The sequence below is a fragment of the Scyliorhinus torazame genome, chromosome 15, assembly GCF_047496885.1.
Source record: "Scyliorhinus torazame isolate Kashiwa2021f chromosome 15, sScyTor2.1, whole genome shotgun sequence".
NCBI lineage: Eukaryota > Metazoa > Chordata > Chondrichthyes > Carcharhiniformes > Scyliorhinidae > Scyliorhinus > Scyliorhinus torazame.
This window is the reverse complement of record NC_092721.1, coordinates 103,872,541-103,890,751: the sequence shown is the minus strand read 5'-3', so window position 1 is coordinate 103,890,751 and position 18,211 is coordinate 103,872,541. Positions and strand designations below refer to the sequence as shown.

Sequence of the window (18,211 nt, the reverse complement as noted above, 5' to 3'; positions counted from 1 at the left end):
TTGTTTTTCTTGTTTTTCCAATGAATTTTGAAACATCAGTTTGATCCACTTATATATCTCAATGCCAGGCGATTGGAGCATTCCTCATAGATGTTCCATATAGTACAAAGGAAATTGTGCTTTGTGCAGTTTAACCAGTAGGTCTTCAAACTATAGAAGCAATGATTCTGTGCTACAGGTCTGCCCTAACTCCTGGTGTGAATGTCAATTGCTGAATATCAGGTATTCAAACCTAGGACACAAATGCAGGAGAGTAAAACAGAACTATCAAGGGAACTGAGGGTACTAAATAAAAATATGGGACAAACAATTCAATTAAACCTACCTGGCTTTTCCAGGAGTGATTCCACCTCTGGCCACTCCCTACACAACCCAACCAGGGATTCTGGGTACATTCAGGTAGACCCCAGCATAGATCTTTGTCATGTGAGTGTCCCTTTAAGAAATGTTTTGTCTTATCTTCAGTGATGTCATTGTGTGGGTGGAGCTGTGCTGTGGCTCTGGGAGTTGGTTTTACTTTCGCTTTGGTTTGTGGCTCTGAGTTATTGCTTTCGTTTTCAGATTTGGCTGCTGTACTCAGAAAGAGAAGTATCTTGGCCTGTCTCTCTATCTGCATTTTAAAAGCTGTTTCCAGATTACCTGATAACTTAAAAGAGAACTGTTTTCTGGCAGGAATTTAAACCTGTTGTTTTGGAAAGGAAACAAGAGTACCTATACCAAGTCTTAAGGACAGTATGAGTGACATGTGTTGGGCCACACCTTTGAAAGGGGTTTTTGGTTTATGGGATCTTGTTATTAAATTGGAACAGTTAAGGGGGAGTCATTAAGGGTTATAAATAGATTATTGTCGCAGTGTGGAGTATTAATGTTTGTAGTTGATAAAAATTCTTGCATGTGTGTGTTTATAAAAATGTTAACTAAATTTGTGGAATAAAGCTTGTTTTTGATTAAAAGCGTTTAAGAGCTCTGTTGAATAACACGTGAAAGGCAGGCTCTTGTGCTCATCGTAGCCAACATCAATAAACAATTGGAGGTCAGCTGAACTCCATGATATACTTTGGAGTTTTCTAAACCATGGCCCATAACACCTTTACATATTGAATTGCTGCTTCCTGACATCATACAGTCCAACCTTCGGATGTGACATCAGGGGCAGAATTTCTTTATGGGCTTCAGAACTCTGCTGTCAGGCTGAAATGTGAGTCCAAAGCCAGCACTGTGTGGGAAACAGTTACTCATTGTCATTTTTCCCAATGCAGCCAATGAATGGCCTGATAATGGCTTCACCATCAATTAAGGACATAATTTTGGAAATAAAGTTAGAGGGCCAATCAGAGGCCATTCAGCATGAAATGAGCAATGGCAGGTAAGTAAGTGAGAGCACCATCTTTCCTAGCTTTTCAAGTTTAAAATTAAAAAATGGATTCTATACCTAGGCCACTACCATTGTTGGGGGGGGGGGGGGGGGGGGGGTTAGGCAATGTCTACGGTTGGCCTGTGGCGGCTGCTGCACCCCTGCACCCAGGCAACACTATGGGCCGTCTCCAGGCAACTAATCTGGCTCCTGATACCTGTAAGAAGCTGGGGGATGACTGAAAATCCGAGTTAGCCTTGCTTAATTTGTTTTAATTGGTCCTTAATGAGCCATGTTGGCTCCCCATCACGTGGGAAGCATGACAGGCTCCGAGCCCATCTTTGCACAAATGATATTGGGATGGGATGGAGCTGGGGAGCTTGTAAACCGGAAGGCGGGCTTTATTTAACTCCCAGCTTCTCCCAATTACAGCGCTAGCATGGTTTACAAATCAAGGGCAGGATTCTAAATTTAAACAGTGTAGGTCCTGGCAATGCCTGTGTTGTCCACTCATGAGGCAGCAAGAGAGGCCCAAAAGTTGCATTATCTAAAAGGGACTGGTGCTCTCTTTGCAGAACTATTAGAATAATCAAACTTTTTCTCCTGAAAATTGTCTGCAGTTATATTTTTGAAGTTATTTTGGTGAATTCCAACATTATCCATAGTGTATTGTCCTTTCCTTCTCGGGATGGCAGTGGTATAAGTGACCAGTATGCACAAAGGAGGCAAGAGCAATAGGGGCAGGAATCCCCCATTGGTGCCTCTGGATGGCAGGTATATGAGACAGAGATTGTGAAGAGGGCAAGTTCCACGCCTTGCCCTCTGTCAAGTTGGAGCTGGATTCAAAGAACAAAGAACAAAGACATGTACAGCACAGGAACAGGCCCTTCGGCCCTCCAAGCCCGTGCCGATCATGCTGCCCGACTAAACTACAATCTTCTACACTTCCTGGGTCCGTATCCTTCTATTCCCATCCTATTCATATATTTGTCAAGATGCCCCTTAAATGTCCTTATCGTCCCTGCTTCCACTACCTCCTCCGGTAGCGAGTTCCAGGCACCCACTACCCTCTGCGTAAAAAACTTGCCTCATACATCTACTCTAAACCTTGCCCCTCTCACCTTAAACCTATGCCCCCTAGTAATTGACCCCTCTACCCTGGGGAAAAGCCTCTGACTATCCACTCTGTCTATGCCCCTCATAATTTTGTAAACCTCTATCAGGTCTCCCCTCAACCTCCTTCGTTCCAGTGAGAACAAACCGAGTTTATTCAACCGCTCCTCATAGCTGATGCCCTCCATACCAGGCAACATTCTGGTAAATCTCTTCTGCACCCTCTCTGAAGCCTCCACATCCTTCTGGCAGTGTGGCGACCAGAATTGAAGACTATACTCCAAGTGTGGCCTAACTAAGGTTCTATACAGCTGCAACATGACTTGCCAATTCTTATACTCAATGCCCCGGCCAATGAAGGCAAGCATGCCGTATGCCTTCTTGACTACCTTCTCCACCTGTGTTGCCCCTTTCAATGACCTGTGGACCTGTACTCCTAGATCTCTTTGACTTTCAATACTCTTGAGGGTTCTACCATTCACTGTATATTCCCTACCTGCATTAGACCTTCCAAAATGCATTACCTCACATTTGTCCGGATTAAACTCCATCTGCCATCTCTCCGCCCAAGTCTCTAGACAATCTAAATCCTGCTGTATCCTCCGACAGTCCTCATCGCTATCCGCAATTCCACCAACCTTTGTGTCGTCTGCAAACTTACAAATCAGACCAGTTACATTTTCCTCCAAATCATTTATATATACTACAAAGAGCAAAGGTCCCAGCACTGATCCCTGTGGAACACCACTGGTCACAGCCCTCCAATTAGAAAAGCATCCCTCCATTGCTACTCTCTGCCTTCTATGGCCTAGCCAGTTCTGTATCCACCTTGCCAGCTCACCCCTGATCCCGTGTGACTTCACCTTTTGTACTAGTCTACCATGAGGGACCTTGTCAAAGGCCTTACTGAAGTCCATATAGACAACATCTACTGCCCTACCTGCATCAATCATCTTAGTGACCTCCTCGAAAAACTCTATCAAGTTAGTGAGACACGACCTCCCCTTCACAAAACCGTGCTGCCTCTCACTAATACGTCCATTTGCTTCCAAATGGGAGTAGGTCCTGTCTCGAAGAATTCTCTCCAGTAATTTCCCTACCACTGAAGTAAGGCTCACCGGCCTGTAGTTCCCGGGATTATCCTTGCTACCCTTCTTAAACAGAGGAACAACATTGGCTATTCCCCAGTCCTCCGGGACATCCCCTGAAGACAGCGAGGATCCAAAGATTTCTGTCAAGGCCTCAGCAATTTCCTCTCCAGCCTCCTTCAGTATTCTGGGGTAGATCCCATCAGGCCCTGGGGACTTATCTACCTTAATATTTTTTAAGACACCCAACACCTCGTCTTTTTGGATCACAATGTGACCCAGGCTATCTACACCCCCTTCTCCAGACTCAACATCTACCAATTCCTTCTCTTTGGTGAATACTGATGCAAAGTATTCATTTAGTACCTCGCCCATTTCCTCTGGCTCCACACATAGATTCCCTTGCCTATCCTTCAGTGGGCCAACCCTTTCCCTGGCTAGCCTCTTGCTTTTTATGTACGTGTAAAAAGCCTTGGGATTTTCCTTAACCCTATTTGCCAATGACTTTTCGTGACCCCTTCTAGCCCTCCTGACTCCTTGCTTAAGTTCCTTCCTACTTTCCTTATATTCCACGCAGGCTTCGTCTGTTCCCAGCCTTTTAGCCCTGACAAATGCCTCCTTTTCCTTTTTGACGAGGCCTACAATATCACTCGTCATCCAAGGTTCCCGAAAATTGCCGTATTTATCTTTCTTCCTCACAGGAACATGCCGGTCCTGTATTCCTTTCAACTGCCACTTGAAAGCCTCCCACATGTCAGATGTTGATTTGCCCTCAAACATCCGCCCCCAATCTATGTTCTTCAGTTCCCGCCTAATATTGTTATAATTAGCCTTCCCCCAATTTAGCACATTCATCCTCGGACCACTCTTATCCTTGTCCACCAGTACTTTAAAACTTACTGAATTGTGGTCACTGTTACCGAAATGCTCCCCTACTGAAACATCTACCACCTGGCCGGGCTCATTCCCCAATACCAGGTCCAGTACCGCCCCTTCCCTAGTTGGACTGTCTACATATTGTTTTAAGAAGCCCTCCTGGATGCTCCTTACAAACTCCGCCCCGTCTAAGCCCCTGGCACTAAGTGAGTCCCAGTCAATATTGGGGAAGTTGAAGTCTCCCATCACCACAACCCTGTTGTTTTTACTCTTTTCCAAAATCTGTCTACCTATCTGCTCCTCTATCTCCCGCTGGCTGTTGGGAGGCCTGTAGTATACCCCCAACATTGTGACTGCACCCTTCTTATTCCTGATCTCTACCCATATAGCCTCACTGCCCTCTGAGGTGTCCTCTCGCAGTACAGCTGTGATATTCTCCCGAACAAGTAGCGCAATTCCGCCTCCTCCATGTTCCTTAACAATGGCATGAATGTGGAAGTATTTGGAGGCAGCGAGAGGCAAATGTTAGGCTAACAGCATTGGTGTGTGAGGATGAATTAAATTAGTCGGATGCGAGGCATGAGCCCTGAGTGCCAAGGAATGCTCCTGGGTGAGTTATGTATTGAGCGCATGAGAGGTTGGTGGCGTAGCGAGTAAGAAATCTCATATTGTTACAATTACTGTGAACAAACGGTGAGCCAAAGTAGCCAAATTTACTTCGTCCTCAAATGAAGCAATTCCCAACAAGATTCCACTTTATGAAACTTTTACTTAAACATAAATCAGAAGCATTGTGTCACCCCACCCCCCAACACCATCCCCACACCACCCCCACAACATCCTCACACCCAGCACCACCACCACCCCACCCTCACACCTACCACCACCCCACACTACCCTCACCCCCACTCCCCCCTACCAAACACACCCTCCTGCCCCCTCTCCTACACAACACCACCCCCCCCCCCCCCAACCACGTTGAATCAGGCATCTTGTCTTGTGCCTCGCAGGAGCCGCTGGTGATGGAGCGAACCCTTCTGGTGTCCCCTGCCCCCGATTCGAGCCACAGCCAGAGCCCCAGTTGCCGACTAATGACAAGGATGGTACTGTAAGAAGTCTTAGAACACCAGGTTAAAGTCCAACAGGTTTATTTGGAATCATTAGCTTTCCGAGTGTAGCTCTTTCATCAGGTGAGTGAAGCCTGATAAAGGAGCAGTGCTCCAAAAGCTTGTGATTCCAAATAAACCTGTTGGACTTTAATCTGGTGTTCTAAGACTTCTTACTGTGCCTACCCCAGTCCAATGCCAGTATCTCCACATCATGGAGATGATACTGACACAGACGAGAGCCATCAACATGAATCCCAGGACACTCCAGAGCTCGAGTCCGAGGATGACACAGATTTCTCATCATTGCTGTCTCCAATCTCGTCCACCATCCCAGAGATACTCACCTCAGTTGGACATGTTAGTGAAGAAGCTCCTGGGCATTATCTGGTGCACACCACACACATGCTCTGGTACAGCAGGTGGAGGGAGGAACTCTTGAGGGGGTGGATGGTCGGAAGACGTGTAGGCCCCAGGGACTAGCTGCCGTCCAGCCATGTTTCAGGCTTCTGGAACAGTCCCATCGATCATGGTGATGCAGTGACAGAGCCATGGACTATATGAGGGTTTCTTTGGCGAGCATCCAGCACCTGCAGGTGGAGGAGTCTAACCACGTGGAGGAGCAGGAGGTGGTGCCAGTCATGCATGCCACACAAGCCAACACCGCAAGGGTGGCAGCCACGGTGGATGCTCTGTGAGCGAGGGTTTCGGCCATGGATCAACACATCCAAGGCCTGGGATCATCTGTGCAGGCAGTGACCGATGCCCAGGGCAGGGCTGCCCTCTCACCGGCACCCATGTGCTAGAGACACCTGGACATTGCAGCAGCGCTCCTGAACATGGTCCAGTCACACCGGGCCATGGCTGAGAGTGTCGGTGGCATTGCCCAGGTGCAGGCCACCATGGCACAGACACAGAGGGAGGTGACCCAGTACTGGAAGAAGATGGTGCAATCACTGGCTGATGGGGCACAGACCCAGAAGATGTGGACAGCATGGTAGCACAATGCTTAACACTGTGGCTTCACAGCGCCAGGGTCACAGATTGGATTCCTCGCTCAGTCACTGTCTGTGCGGAGTCTGCACATCCTCCCAGTGTCTGCGTGGGTTTCCTCTGGGTGCTCCGGTTAGGTAGATTGGACATGCTAAATAGCACTTAGTGTCCAAAAAGGTCAGGTGGCTGCATGGAGAGGGGCATAAGGAAGTGCTGAAAAGCAGCTGTTTTAGGGGTTTTGCTTTAAAAAAGGTGTGCTACCTCCTTGGTAAAGGAATTCACTGAATGTATTGAAGGCCATTCCATGAGGGAAAGGGAAATAGCCTGACGGCATTGTACATGTTGGATGTTGGTTTTGGGTAGAATTCGGCTTTGCCTAGAAGCCTAAATCCTGCCCTATCAATTCCATCGGTAGAAAAAGAATTGAAGTCCTTCAGACAGAATGTTACAAATCAGGCTGATGAGCTGGAAAGTCAAATTCCCACATTTTGATGTAAAGATTATAACAGAGACCTGGATAAAACACGTGGAGGAATAGAAACTAAACATTCCTGGCTGCAATGTATTTAGGAATGGAAACTAAACATTCCTAGCTGCAATGTGTTCAGGAGCGATGGGGCCTTTACCAAGATGGCGCAGGAGCGAGGCGACTCTCTGCGAGCTCTCACAAACAGATCAACTTTTTACTTAATTTTTAAAAGATTAGAACGAATATAAGTTAAGTCTAAACCTAACATTATTACGACCACTCTCTTTTATCTTCTCTTGTAGGCTTGAACATCCTCCGAGGCCCTTGGAGACCTTTTGACCCGACCCGACCTCCGCGACCTGGAAGAAGATCGGGCCCAAACCGGAAGTGAAGCTCCGACCTCGATTTGGAGCCGACCCGGACCTCGGAGCACCAAACCCGGCCTAACTACCGACGCCAGCCCCCGGATCGCCTTGCCCAGTCCCCGGAGCTCCTGACCCGATCCCCGACGGCAAGACCCAGCCCAACGTGACCCCCAGAGACCCGCCCAGCGACCCGACCCGGAGAGGCCCGCCCAGCGACCCGACCTACCTGGTGATGGAAGAAAGAAAAATCCAGGTGGAGGCTCGACCGGGCCTACTTCAAGATCCAACCCCAGGAGCGCCCAGGGAGGGAACAGACCACGGGACCCAGCCCAACCTGCCTCAGGAAGCCCCTGCCCACGACCCAGGACCCCCGAAATGGCGGAGACCCCGCACGAGGACCCGAATGCGCTGCAAGGTATTCCCGCGCCCGCAGAATGCCGGGACCCATCCGGATCGCAAACATGCCCCCCTAGCAACGCCTCTCCCTCAACCAGCGCCCGGGACCCTGCCAGACGTGACCCCAGATACATAGACAGCGCCCTGGTCCCCGCCAGCGTCCTGGACCCCACCAGACGCAACCACCTACCTTCCACAAGAGCTGGCGTCGGCCATCGGATCCCAGGATCATCCAGCAGCAGCCGCCGACCGAGGAAGCGAGGGAAACGCGGCGGTCTGCAGGTTAGACTGAAGCAACGCGGTTTCAAGACCGCTCTCCCCAGCATACTCCTGGCAAACGTCCAAGCGATCGAAAACAAGCTGGATGAACTTAACGCCAGACTTACCTCTCAGAGGGAAGTAAGAGACTGCTGTGTGCTCTGTTTCACAGAGACATGGCTCACCCCTGCCTCACCGGACTGTGCCATACAACCTGAAGGCTTCTCAATTCACCGGGCGGACCGCACGGCATCATCAGGCAAAGCGAAGGGTGGAGGGGTTTGCCTCCTCATCAACTCCTCCTGGTGCTTGGACGTGGCGACTCTGACGACCTACTGCTCCCCAGACCTGGAATACCTGACCGTGAAGTGCCGCCCATATTATCTTCCACGTGAGTTCACTTCAGCCATTATCACAGCGGTCTACATCCCACCCCAGGCAGTAGTGAGGAAGGCGCTGGACGAACTATACACAGTAATAAACAACTACGAAACAGAACACCCAGAGGCCTTGTTCATCGTGGCCGGAGACTTCAACAAGGCCAACCTCAAGAGTGTACTGCCAAAATTCCACCAGCACATCTCCTGTCCCACCAGGGGCGACAACACTCTTGACCACTGCTACTCAAAAATCAAGGGCGCCTACCGTTCCATCCCCCGACCGCACTTTGGGAAATCAGACCATAAGACGGTGCTCCTCCTCCTGGCATACAAGCAGAAACTCAAGCGGGAGAATCCAGCTAAGAAGGTTGTGCAGTGCTGGTCCGAGGAGACAGAAGAGCTCTTACGTGACTGCTTAGAGACAGTGGACTGGTCCATATTTAAGAACTCAGCGACCAACTTAAATGAGTATGCCACCACTGTCACAGACTTCATCAGCAAATGTGTGGGCGACTGCGTGCCAAAGAAAGCAGTACGTGCGTTCCCCAACTGGAAACCATGGCTCAATCGCGAGATTGACTCCCTACTGAAGGACAGATCTGAGGCGTTCAAGCCAGACGACCCTGACCTATACAAGAAATCCAGGTACGACCTCCGCAAAGCCATCCGGAATGCCAAGAGTGAATATCAAACCAAGCTAGAGTCACAGACAGACTCTCGGCGGTTGTGGCAAGGACTAAACAACATAACGGGCTACAAAGCGAAGCCGAACAGTATCTCTGGCAGCAGCTCACCACTCCCCGATGAACTCAATGCATTCTATGCTCGGTTCGAGCAGGTAACCAACAATCCGCTGGCGAGTGCCCCAGCAGCCCATAATTCACCCATACCCACCATCACAGCTTCCGAAGTCAGATTGGCCTTCCTGAAAGTGAACCCTCGGAAGGCGACGGGCCCAGACGGGATCCCTGGTCGTGCACTCAGAGCCTGTGCGGACCAGCTGGCAGAGGTATTCACGGACATCTCTAACCTGTCCCTACTCCACTCCAAGGTCCCCACCTGCTTCAAGAAGACCACCATCATACCGGTACCAAAGAAGAACCAGGCAATGTGCCTCAATGACTACCGACCAGTGGCCCTGACTTCAGTCGTAATGAAGTGCTTCGAGAGGTTGATCATGAAGCGCATCACCTCCATACTCCCAGAACGCCTTGATCCACTACAATTCGCATACTGCTGCAACCGGTCCACATCAGACACCATTTCCCTGGCCCTACACTGATCCCTAGAGCATCTCGAAAACAAGGACTCATTACACATTAAACTCCTATTTATTGACTACAGCTCCGCCTTCAACACCATAATCCCAGCCAAGCTCATATCAAAGCTCCAAAACCTAGGACTTGGCTCCCCACTCTGCAACTGGATCCTCGATTTTCTGACCAACAGACCACAATCAGTAAGAATGAACAACAACACCTCCTCCACAATAGTCCTCAACACCGGCACCCCGCAAGGCTGCGTACTTAGCCCCCTACTCTACTCCCTGTACATACACGACTGCGTGGCAAAACCTGGTTCCAACTCCATCTACAAGTTTGCTGACGATACGACCATAGTGGGCCGGATCTCGAAGAACGATGAGTCCGAATACAGGAGGGAGATAGAGAACCTAGTAGAGTGGTGTAGCGACAACAATCTCTCCCTCAATGCCAGCAAAATTAAAGAGCTGGTCATTGACTTCAGGAAGCAAAGTACTGTGCACACCCCTGTCAGCATCAACGGGGCCGAGGTGGAGATGGTTAGCAGTTTCAAATTCCTAGGGGTGCACATCTCCTAAAATCTGTCCTGGTCCATCCAAGTCGACGCTACCACCCAGAAAGCACAACAGCGCCTATACTTCCTCAGGAAACTAAGGAAATTCGGCATGTCCACATTGACTCTTACCAACTTTTACAGATGCACCATAGAAAGCATCCTATCAGGCTGCATCACAGCCTGGTATGGCAACTGCTCGGCCCAGGACCGCAGGAAACTTCAGAGAGTCGTGAACACCGCCAGTCCATCACACGAACCTGCCTCCCATCCATTGACTCCATCTACACCTCCCGCTGCCTGGGGAAAGCGGGCAGCATAATCAAAGACCCCTCCTACCCGGCTTACTCACTCTTCCAACTTCTTCCATCGGGCAGGAGATACAGAAGTCTGAGAACACGCACGAACAGACTCAAAAACAGCTTCTTCCCCACTGTCACCAGACTCCTAAATGACCCTCTTATGGACTGATTTCATTAACACTACACCCTGTATGCTTCATCCGATGCCAGTGCTTTTGTAGTTACATTGTATATGTTGTGTTGCCCTATTATGTATTTTCTTTTATTCCCTTTTCTTCTCATGTACTTAATGATCTGTTGAGCTGCTCGCAGAAAAATACTTTTCACTGTACCTCGGTACACCTGACAATAAACAAATCCAATCCAATCCAATCCAAGAAAAAAGGAAAGGAATTAGGGCCCATTCCAGATGACGAGGTGTGGAGTGAGGCTCTGCGGAGGGTGAGCTCCACTTCCACGTGACGCTTGGTTTAATCCAACTCAAAGTAGTTCATAAGGTGCAGCTGAATAGGTCCCGATGAATTGTTTCTTTGCAGGGGTGGAAGATAAGTGCAAGCACGGTCCAGGGTTCTGGCCAACCATGCACACATGTTCTGGTCTTCCCCAAGTTTGTGGGTTTTTGGGTCTCCTTTAACACCATTTCGCCGATTTTGAAAGTTGAATTGGAGCCCTGCCCTTTAGTGGCCATACTTGGGGTGTCAGACTCGCCGGCGCTGCAGATGGCTTATATCCTGGCCTTTGCCTCGCTGATTGCCCGGAGGCGAGTACTGAGGTGGATGTCTGCTTCTCCGAGATCTGATGGAGTTCCTATAACCTTGAGAAAGTTAAGTATACTGTGAGGGGAGTAATTGAGGGGTTTTACCTGAGATGGCAGCCGTTTATTGTGTATTTCAAGGAGCTGGTCACCGTTAGTTAAGGGGCAGGGGGAAAGGGGAGAGGGGAAGGGGTTAAGTCTTTTGAGGGATTAGGTTGTGTTTTGGAGGATTTGTGTGTGTATTGGTGTTTTATTCTGTTTCGTTGTTTTGTATGACTTTGTACAATGTATAAAATGGAAATATTTGAGTAAAAATATTTTTTATAGAAGGAAAAAGGGAAGTGTCAGCATCAATTAAGGTTGTTTTCAGTTTTACAGAGGGACGATACACTGGGTGGATTAAAAATCGAATTCATTTTGTTGGAGTGATGGATTTTCCCATCATTTCAATGAATACTAGCTGATGTTCCGGATAGGTAGAGATGGTGGGATAACGTTTCCCCTTTCTCCTCACCTCTCGACTGTCCACAACAAGATGTGTTTTAAAGGGGACTGTTGTAAACATTTTGAGCGGTGTGATTTTCAGTAATAGAAATGAAACAGGCTTATAGGCAAGTTTAAAAAAAAAGAAAGGATCATGTTTATTCACACAATACCCTGAATAGTACACACACTTTCTCATGAACAACTATACACACACTCTTTCAGACCGGCACACAAATAAAAATGGATTCTTGAGAAAAAGTATACATTTAGATTATTAGCAAAGAAAATACGAGTAAAAGCACGTGGAGAAACAGTCCTTTAGGAAGCACACATCTCAGAGCTGGATAGGTTCTCTTGCATGTTTTTTTGGAGTTGAATGGGAGCTTGAAGTGTCTGGGATTTCCAGACAAGGTTATGGCTGAGTTTCTTTCGAGGTGAATCTTTGCAAGTAAAAACCAATGAGTCCCCCTACTCGCATTGACTGGTCTTTAGGCAGGGTTCTGCTTTTCTGGCTGGAGAAATTCTCTCCTCGGGCTGTTGGTTTTAGACTGCACTGCTGGTTTCCTTCTGCAGTAATAAGATCACAAATCCCTCCAGCTAGTTTTGATCATGTGATACAAGTTTCAGAGCCTCCCATTGTCCACATAATAGGCTGGAATTGGGGTGATTCATGCACAACAGAAGAATGATTGATATCTCAACAACATGCCAGCTATGATTGGCTCAGCAGAAGACTCTATTTTACATTTCATCCTCAGAGCCCTGACAAGTCTGTTAAGTCTCTTCCATTGAGCTGGTAAGGGTGGTCATTTTGCACTTGGGAAACCCATTTGTATTTGAGAACTTTCCAGAAGCAGGTTCAGACTTGAGTTAATTCTTGGTATAAATTACAAATGGTAGTCACCAAACTCTCAGCAGTCACCTTGGGCATCATTTTAGCCACTTTTTAACGTCAATTTTCAAGTCTGCATTGACTGAAGTCCATATCCTGAAAGTTAAAGAATATGGTAACCTTACTAGGCATGACACTAGACTGATGCTGTCTCATATGTGATGCTAAGACCAAACTTGATTTGCAGGTCTAATTCCAAATATTGCATTATGAAATCAATGTTGGGGGTGGAGGGGGGGGGGGCACTGGCTTTGTGTCTTGGGGCCTTTCTTGTCCTGGAAGGACATACCGACCAGTGGCCCTAATGTCTGTTATCATGAAATGCTTTGAGCGGCTAGTCATGAGACGGGTCACTGCCAGCCTCCCAGACGGTCTCAATCCATTGCAGTTTGCCTATCACTGCAACCGGTCCACAGCAGACGCTATCTCACTGGCTCTGCAATCAACACCTCGACAACAAGGACACCTATGTAAGACTGCTGTTCATAGACTCCAGTTCCGCCTTCAACACCATTATCCCAACAAGACTAATAACCAAACTCCACAATCTTGGACTTAACCCCTCCCTGTGCAGCTTGATCCTCGACTTCCTCACCAACAGACTGCAATCTGTCAGGATATGGAACAGCACATCCTTCATAATCGTCCTCAACACCGGAGCCCCGCAAGGATGTGTGCTCAGTCCTCTACTGTGCTCCCTATACACCCATGACTGTGTGGCAAGATTTAACTCCAACTCAATCTATAAGTTTGCGGATGATACGACTGTGGTGGGCCACATCTCAAACAACGACAAATCGGACTACAGGAGGGAGATAAATCACTTGGTTCCATGTGCATCAAAAACAACCTCTCTCTAAATGTTGGAAAGACGAAGGAACTGATCGTTGACTTCAGGAAGCGCAGCACGACACACACTCCCATCTGCATCAATAGCTCCGAAGTGGAGATGGTCGATAGCTTTAAGTTCCTAGGGGTCACCATCACCAACAGTCTGTCCTGGTCCACTCACGTTGATGCAACAGTCAAGAAAGCCCAACAATGTCTCTACTTCCTGCGGAAGCTAAAGAAATTCGGCATGTCTGCATCGACTCTCACAAACTTCTACAGATGTGCAATAGAGAGCATCCTATCCGGCTGCATCACAGCCTGGTATGGCAACTGCTCAATCCAAGATCGGAAGAAACTGCAGAGTGTGGTGATCTCAGCCCAACGCATCACATAAACTTGTCACCCCCACATTGATTCTGTATACACCTCTCGCTGCCTCAGGAAGGCAGACAGCATTATCAGAGACCCCTCCCACCCAGGCATTGCCTTCTTCCAGACCCTTCCATCAGGCAGAAGGTACAGAAGTCTGAAGACTCGCACATCCAGACATAGGAACAGCTTCTTCCCCACAGCTACAAGACTCCTCAACGACTCCCCCCTCGGACTGATCTGTTCCCTGTAAGAACACTATTCACGACGCCCTATGCTGCTCTTGCTCATGTATTTGCTTTGTTTGCCCCCTTGTTCCGCACTGTAACCAATCACTGTTTTGTCGATGTACCATTTGTCAATGTTCCCTGTTGATTATTCTTGTGACTATTATGTACGTACTGTATACGTTCCTCGGCCGCAGGAAAATACTTTTCACTGTACTTCGGTACATGTGGCAATAAATCAAATCAAATCAAATCAAATAACTCTGTTCTCCTCAAATGTTGAGATTGCTTGATTACAGAGGATTTTTTCCATATAGTGGGATCCAACTTACAGGCTCTGAGATTGGTTCTAAGAAAGTCTTTATATCTATGTTTGGGATGAACTATGGTGTGGGTTCCTGTGCTTAGCTGGCTATAGAATGCCACTTTTGAGGTTTGGGACGCCATCAGATAAATCACATGATCCACCCTCTGATAAGGATGTTCTCCATAACAGGTATGTGACATCTTGAAAAAACTTTGGTGTTTGGGATTTTGTCCTGTCACAGTCACAAATAGACTTTAAGCAGTGGCGGTGAATCCATCTATTTGCGTTTTCTGGCAATGGTAGGTTGTCCAGGCTTTATTTAATTGAAAGAATTCAAATGTGGTAAATAGTTTTCATGAATTATAGAAGCTTAGAATTTTATTTGTTCTCATCTCTGCATGGGTCCTGAAGTCTGGCTCTGGTGGATGCAGGAGGAGAATGTCTGCATCTTTTTGCTCATGGCTGCACCTCTTAGGCCTGCTGGGCCGGACTAGGTGGTGTATACCTGGACGGCAAACGCTGTTTCCGCACTGGGGAAGTACTGGTAAAGGCTGTTGAACATTAGTTCAACGTCGGAAAAGTCCGACGCCTGGGTCTCCATGTCAGAATTTGAATCAATGACCTCTGCATGGTAGCACAGTAGATAACACTTTTGCTTCACAGCGCCAGGGTCCCAGGTTCGATTCCCGGCTTGGGTCACTGTCTGTGTGGAGACTGCACATTCTACAAGTGTCTGCGTGAGTTTCCTCTGCGTGCTCCGGTTTCCTCCCACAAATTCCAAAAGACTGTTGTTAGGTAATTTGGACATTCCAAATTCTCCCCGTGTAACCGAACAGGTGCCAGAATGTGGCGACTAGGGGCTTTTCACAGTAATTTCACTGCAGTGTTAACGTAAGCCTACTTGTGACAATGAAGATTATTATTATTAAATTATGTCCTGTCCCCCTTGGGGCAATGCTCTTAAATCCAGAATCGTCAGAGTAGGCTGGACAGTAATTGGCTTTTCCTGAGGAGCTCTGTGCACCGCTGGTCCCCTGTTCCTGATATGCTTAATGTGTTTTTTTTCCTGATGCGATCCTGTGCCTGAACCGATACCAGCCCTGTCTGGCAAAGAACTGTTCCTGGAATTCACTGGGTGCCGTCTGCGAAGTTCCTAACGTCACCTGGTACAAACATGCTGGTCCACTTATGTCCGTCTGGGCAACACCCTTGCTGCTCTTGCCTGAGCATACTTTCCCACCAATGTCTGAGAACGTGAGACTGAGATGGATCCAGAGATTTGTTCATTGTCACGTGTACCGAGGTACAGTGAAAAGTATTTTTCTGTGTGCAACTCAAACAGATCATTTAGTACATGAGAAGAAAATACGTAATAGGGCAACACAAGGTACACAATGTAAACAGGAGTTTGGCCAGCTGAGTGTCCACTGATCCCGAAGTTTGCTTTTTCACCGTTTGCACTGCCCTTTCTGCCAGTCCATTGGAAACCGGGAGATATGGGGCCTTATGGATGTGCTGTATCCAGTTTGCCTTCATAAATGCTGTGAATTTCCCGCTGGTAATGGGCACCCCATTGTCAGAGATCAGCACCTCTTGGATACCGTGTGTGCTGAATGAGAGCCGTTATTTTTCAATGGTCGCCTTCGAGGTAGTCGCGATATTCGGTGGACCTCTAGCCATTTCGAGTGGGCTTCTATTACAATCAAGAACATAGATCCTAGGAAAGGACGAGCAAAGTCGGTAGTAGCCGCACCCAAGGCCACCTGGCCACTCCCAAGGGTGAAGGGGTGCAGCAGACGGAGGTTTCTGCTGCTCCTGACAAACCCTGCACTGTTGGGTCACCTTTTCTATTTCTGTGCCAGGCCAGCCACCAGACATAGCTGCAGGCAAGCATCTTCATTTTCGACACCCTTGAGGTCTGTTATGCAATCCCTCAAGATGAAGTACTGGCACTTATTTGAGACGATGACGCATGTCCCCCACAGAAGGATGTCCCCCATCATCAACACGGAATTCAGATATTTTGGCCAAAAACGCCCGTAAGTCATCGGGTAGCTTCTAATGTTGGCCACCGTACAACACTATGTGGTGGACTTTGGACAGTATAGGATCTGTCTGCACCATTCTCCTGTCTGGGGTACTGTGACCAGCAGCGTGTCCATAAAAATTTAGCGTGGCTACTACTTTATCGGATCTGGGAGGAGGCAGAGGGTGCGTCGGCAATGGCAGTCTGATTAACGCATCCATATTTGCGATTTGGGTACCTGGTCGATGCACGAACAAATACTCATATGCCACCAGTGAAAGATCCCATCTCTGTATCCTAGCAGAGGCATTGAGCTAGATTACTTTGTCCTCTTTGAAAAGTCTCCATAGCGGCTTGCCGATAAGGATCGTGAACCGATGACCATACACGTACCAGTGAATTCTGTTCATGGCAAATACGACGGTCGCACCTTTCCCAATCTGCGCATAGTTTCACTCTGCTGCAGTCAACGCCTGGAGGCAAATGCAACTGGTCTCTCTGCCAATGTCTATGTGGTGTGACAAAACTGTGCCAATACCGGTCAGGCATCACATGTTACCATGAGGGGTTTAGCGGGAGCAAGGCTGATGAGGTCTTGAGTAAATGCTCCTTCCTATTATGCTCTCCACATCCACTCCCACTCCTATTTTTTTTTAATAAGAGGTGTAGGGCGGCCAATATAGTTATGAGACCAGGAATGAATTTCCCATAGTAGTTTACTAACCTTAGGAAGAAACACAGTTCAGTCGTGTTCTCCAGTGTAGGAGCTTGTTGGATAGCCTGCACTTTCTCCTTGACAGGTTCCAGTCCCTCCCGGTCTACACGGTAACCTAGATAAACTACCTCCTTGGTGAGGAACACATTTTTTTTCCCTTTTCAGGTGAATGCCCGCCTCCGAGAATCGGTGGAGAACCTCGTCCAAATTGCTCAAGTGTTCTTGTTCTGATGTCCCAGTGACCAAACGTCGTTGAGATAAACTGCCACAAGTGGGAATCCTCTAAATATATTCTCCATGACTCTCTGAAAAATTGCACAAGCCGCTGATACTCCAAAGCAGTCGGTCATGTTGGGGGACCTGGATACACACCCAACATGGGCCTTAATTTCAGTACGAGTGCATCAGACATGGAAAAAAGGCCCTTGAACTCATAGTCAATGATTATTCATTGGCAGAAAGATGACCGTTGGATACTAATGCTGACATTTGTCTGTTTCTCAGTGATACTGCAGAGAAGAAGGTGGAGATGGGATTTATTGCTGCCTGCATTATCACTTACAGGCAGAAGAGAAGGAGTGTATTGTGAAAGAGGCACCTAAATCACCAAAGGGAGGGGCAGAACCGGCAAGACAAATGACTAGCAGGGTCCCCGCCATATGCACAGGGTAAGCTTGCTGACATATTGTGTGCAGGTTGCTCACAACCCAGGGTCTACAGAACTCGCATATATTATCTGCAAATGAGCGAGAACCAGTGTTGCCAATGGCTCCACATCTCCAGGGATACATTCTCTAGGGATTGGTATCAGAGGGACTGGGAGGGCATCCTTTGCCAGTGGCTGTGGAAATAACGGCCAGTCTGAACTTCTATGTCAGTGGCACCTTCCAGTGCTCCACTAGGACCTTTGCAGGATCTCTCAAGCATTCACATGTTCAAGTGTTCATGATGTGACAGATGCCCATTTAGCCAAGGTGCACAATTACACCAATGTCAACAGAGATCAAACAAGCAAGGATACCAGAACACTGGTGCTCAGGTTTCCTCCTCAACCTCACAGACCTCTCCATTCACCCCCTCTATTCCTTC

General features: G+C 48.0%; 1 protein-coding gene across 10 annotated transcripts in view; it reads right to left on the bottom strand.

The window, feature by feature from the left end:
• Nucleotides 1-18,211, bottom strand: part of LOC140391729 (disks large homolog 2-like) — a 1,606,854-nt gene that overhangs the window by 1,174,646 nt on the left and 413,997 nt on the right. The gene's annotated exons all lie outside the window — the stretch shown is intronic.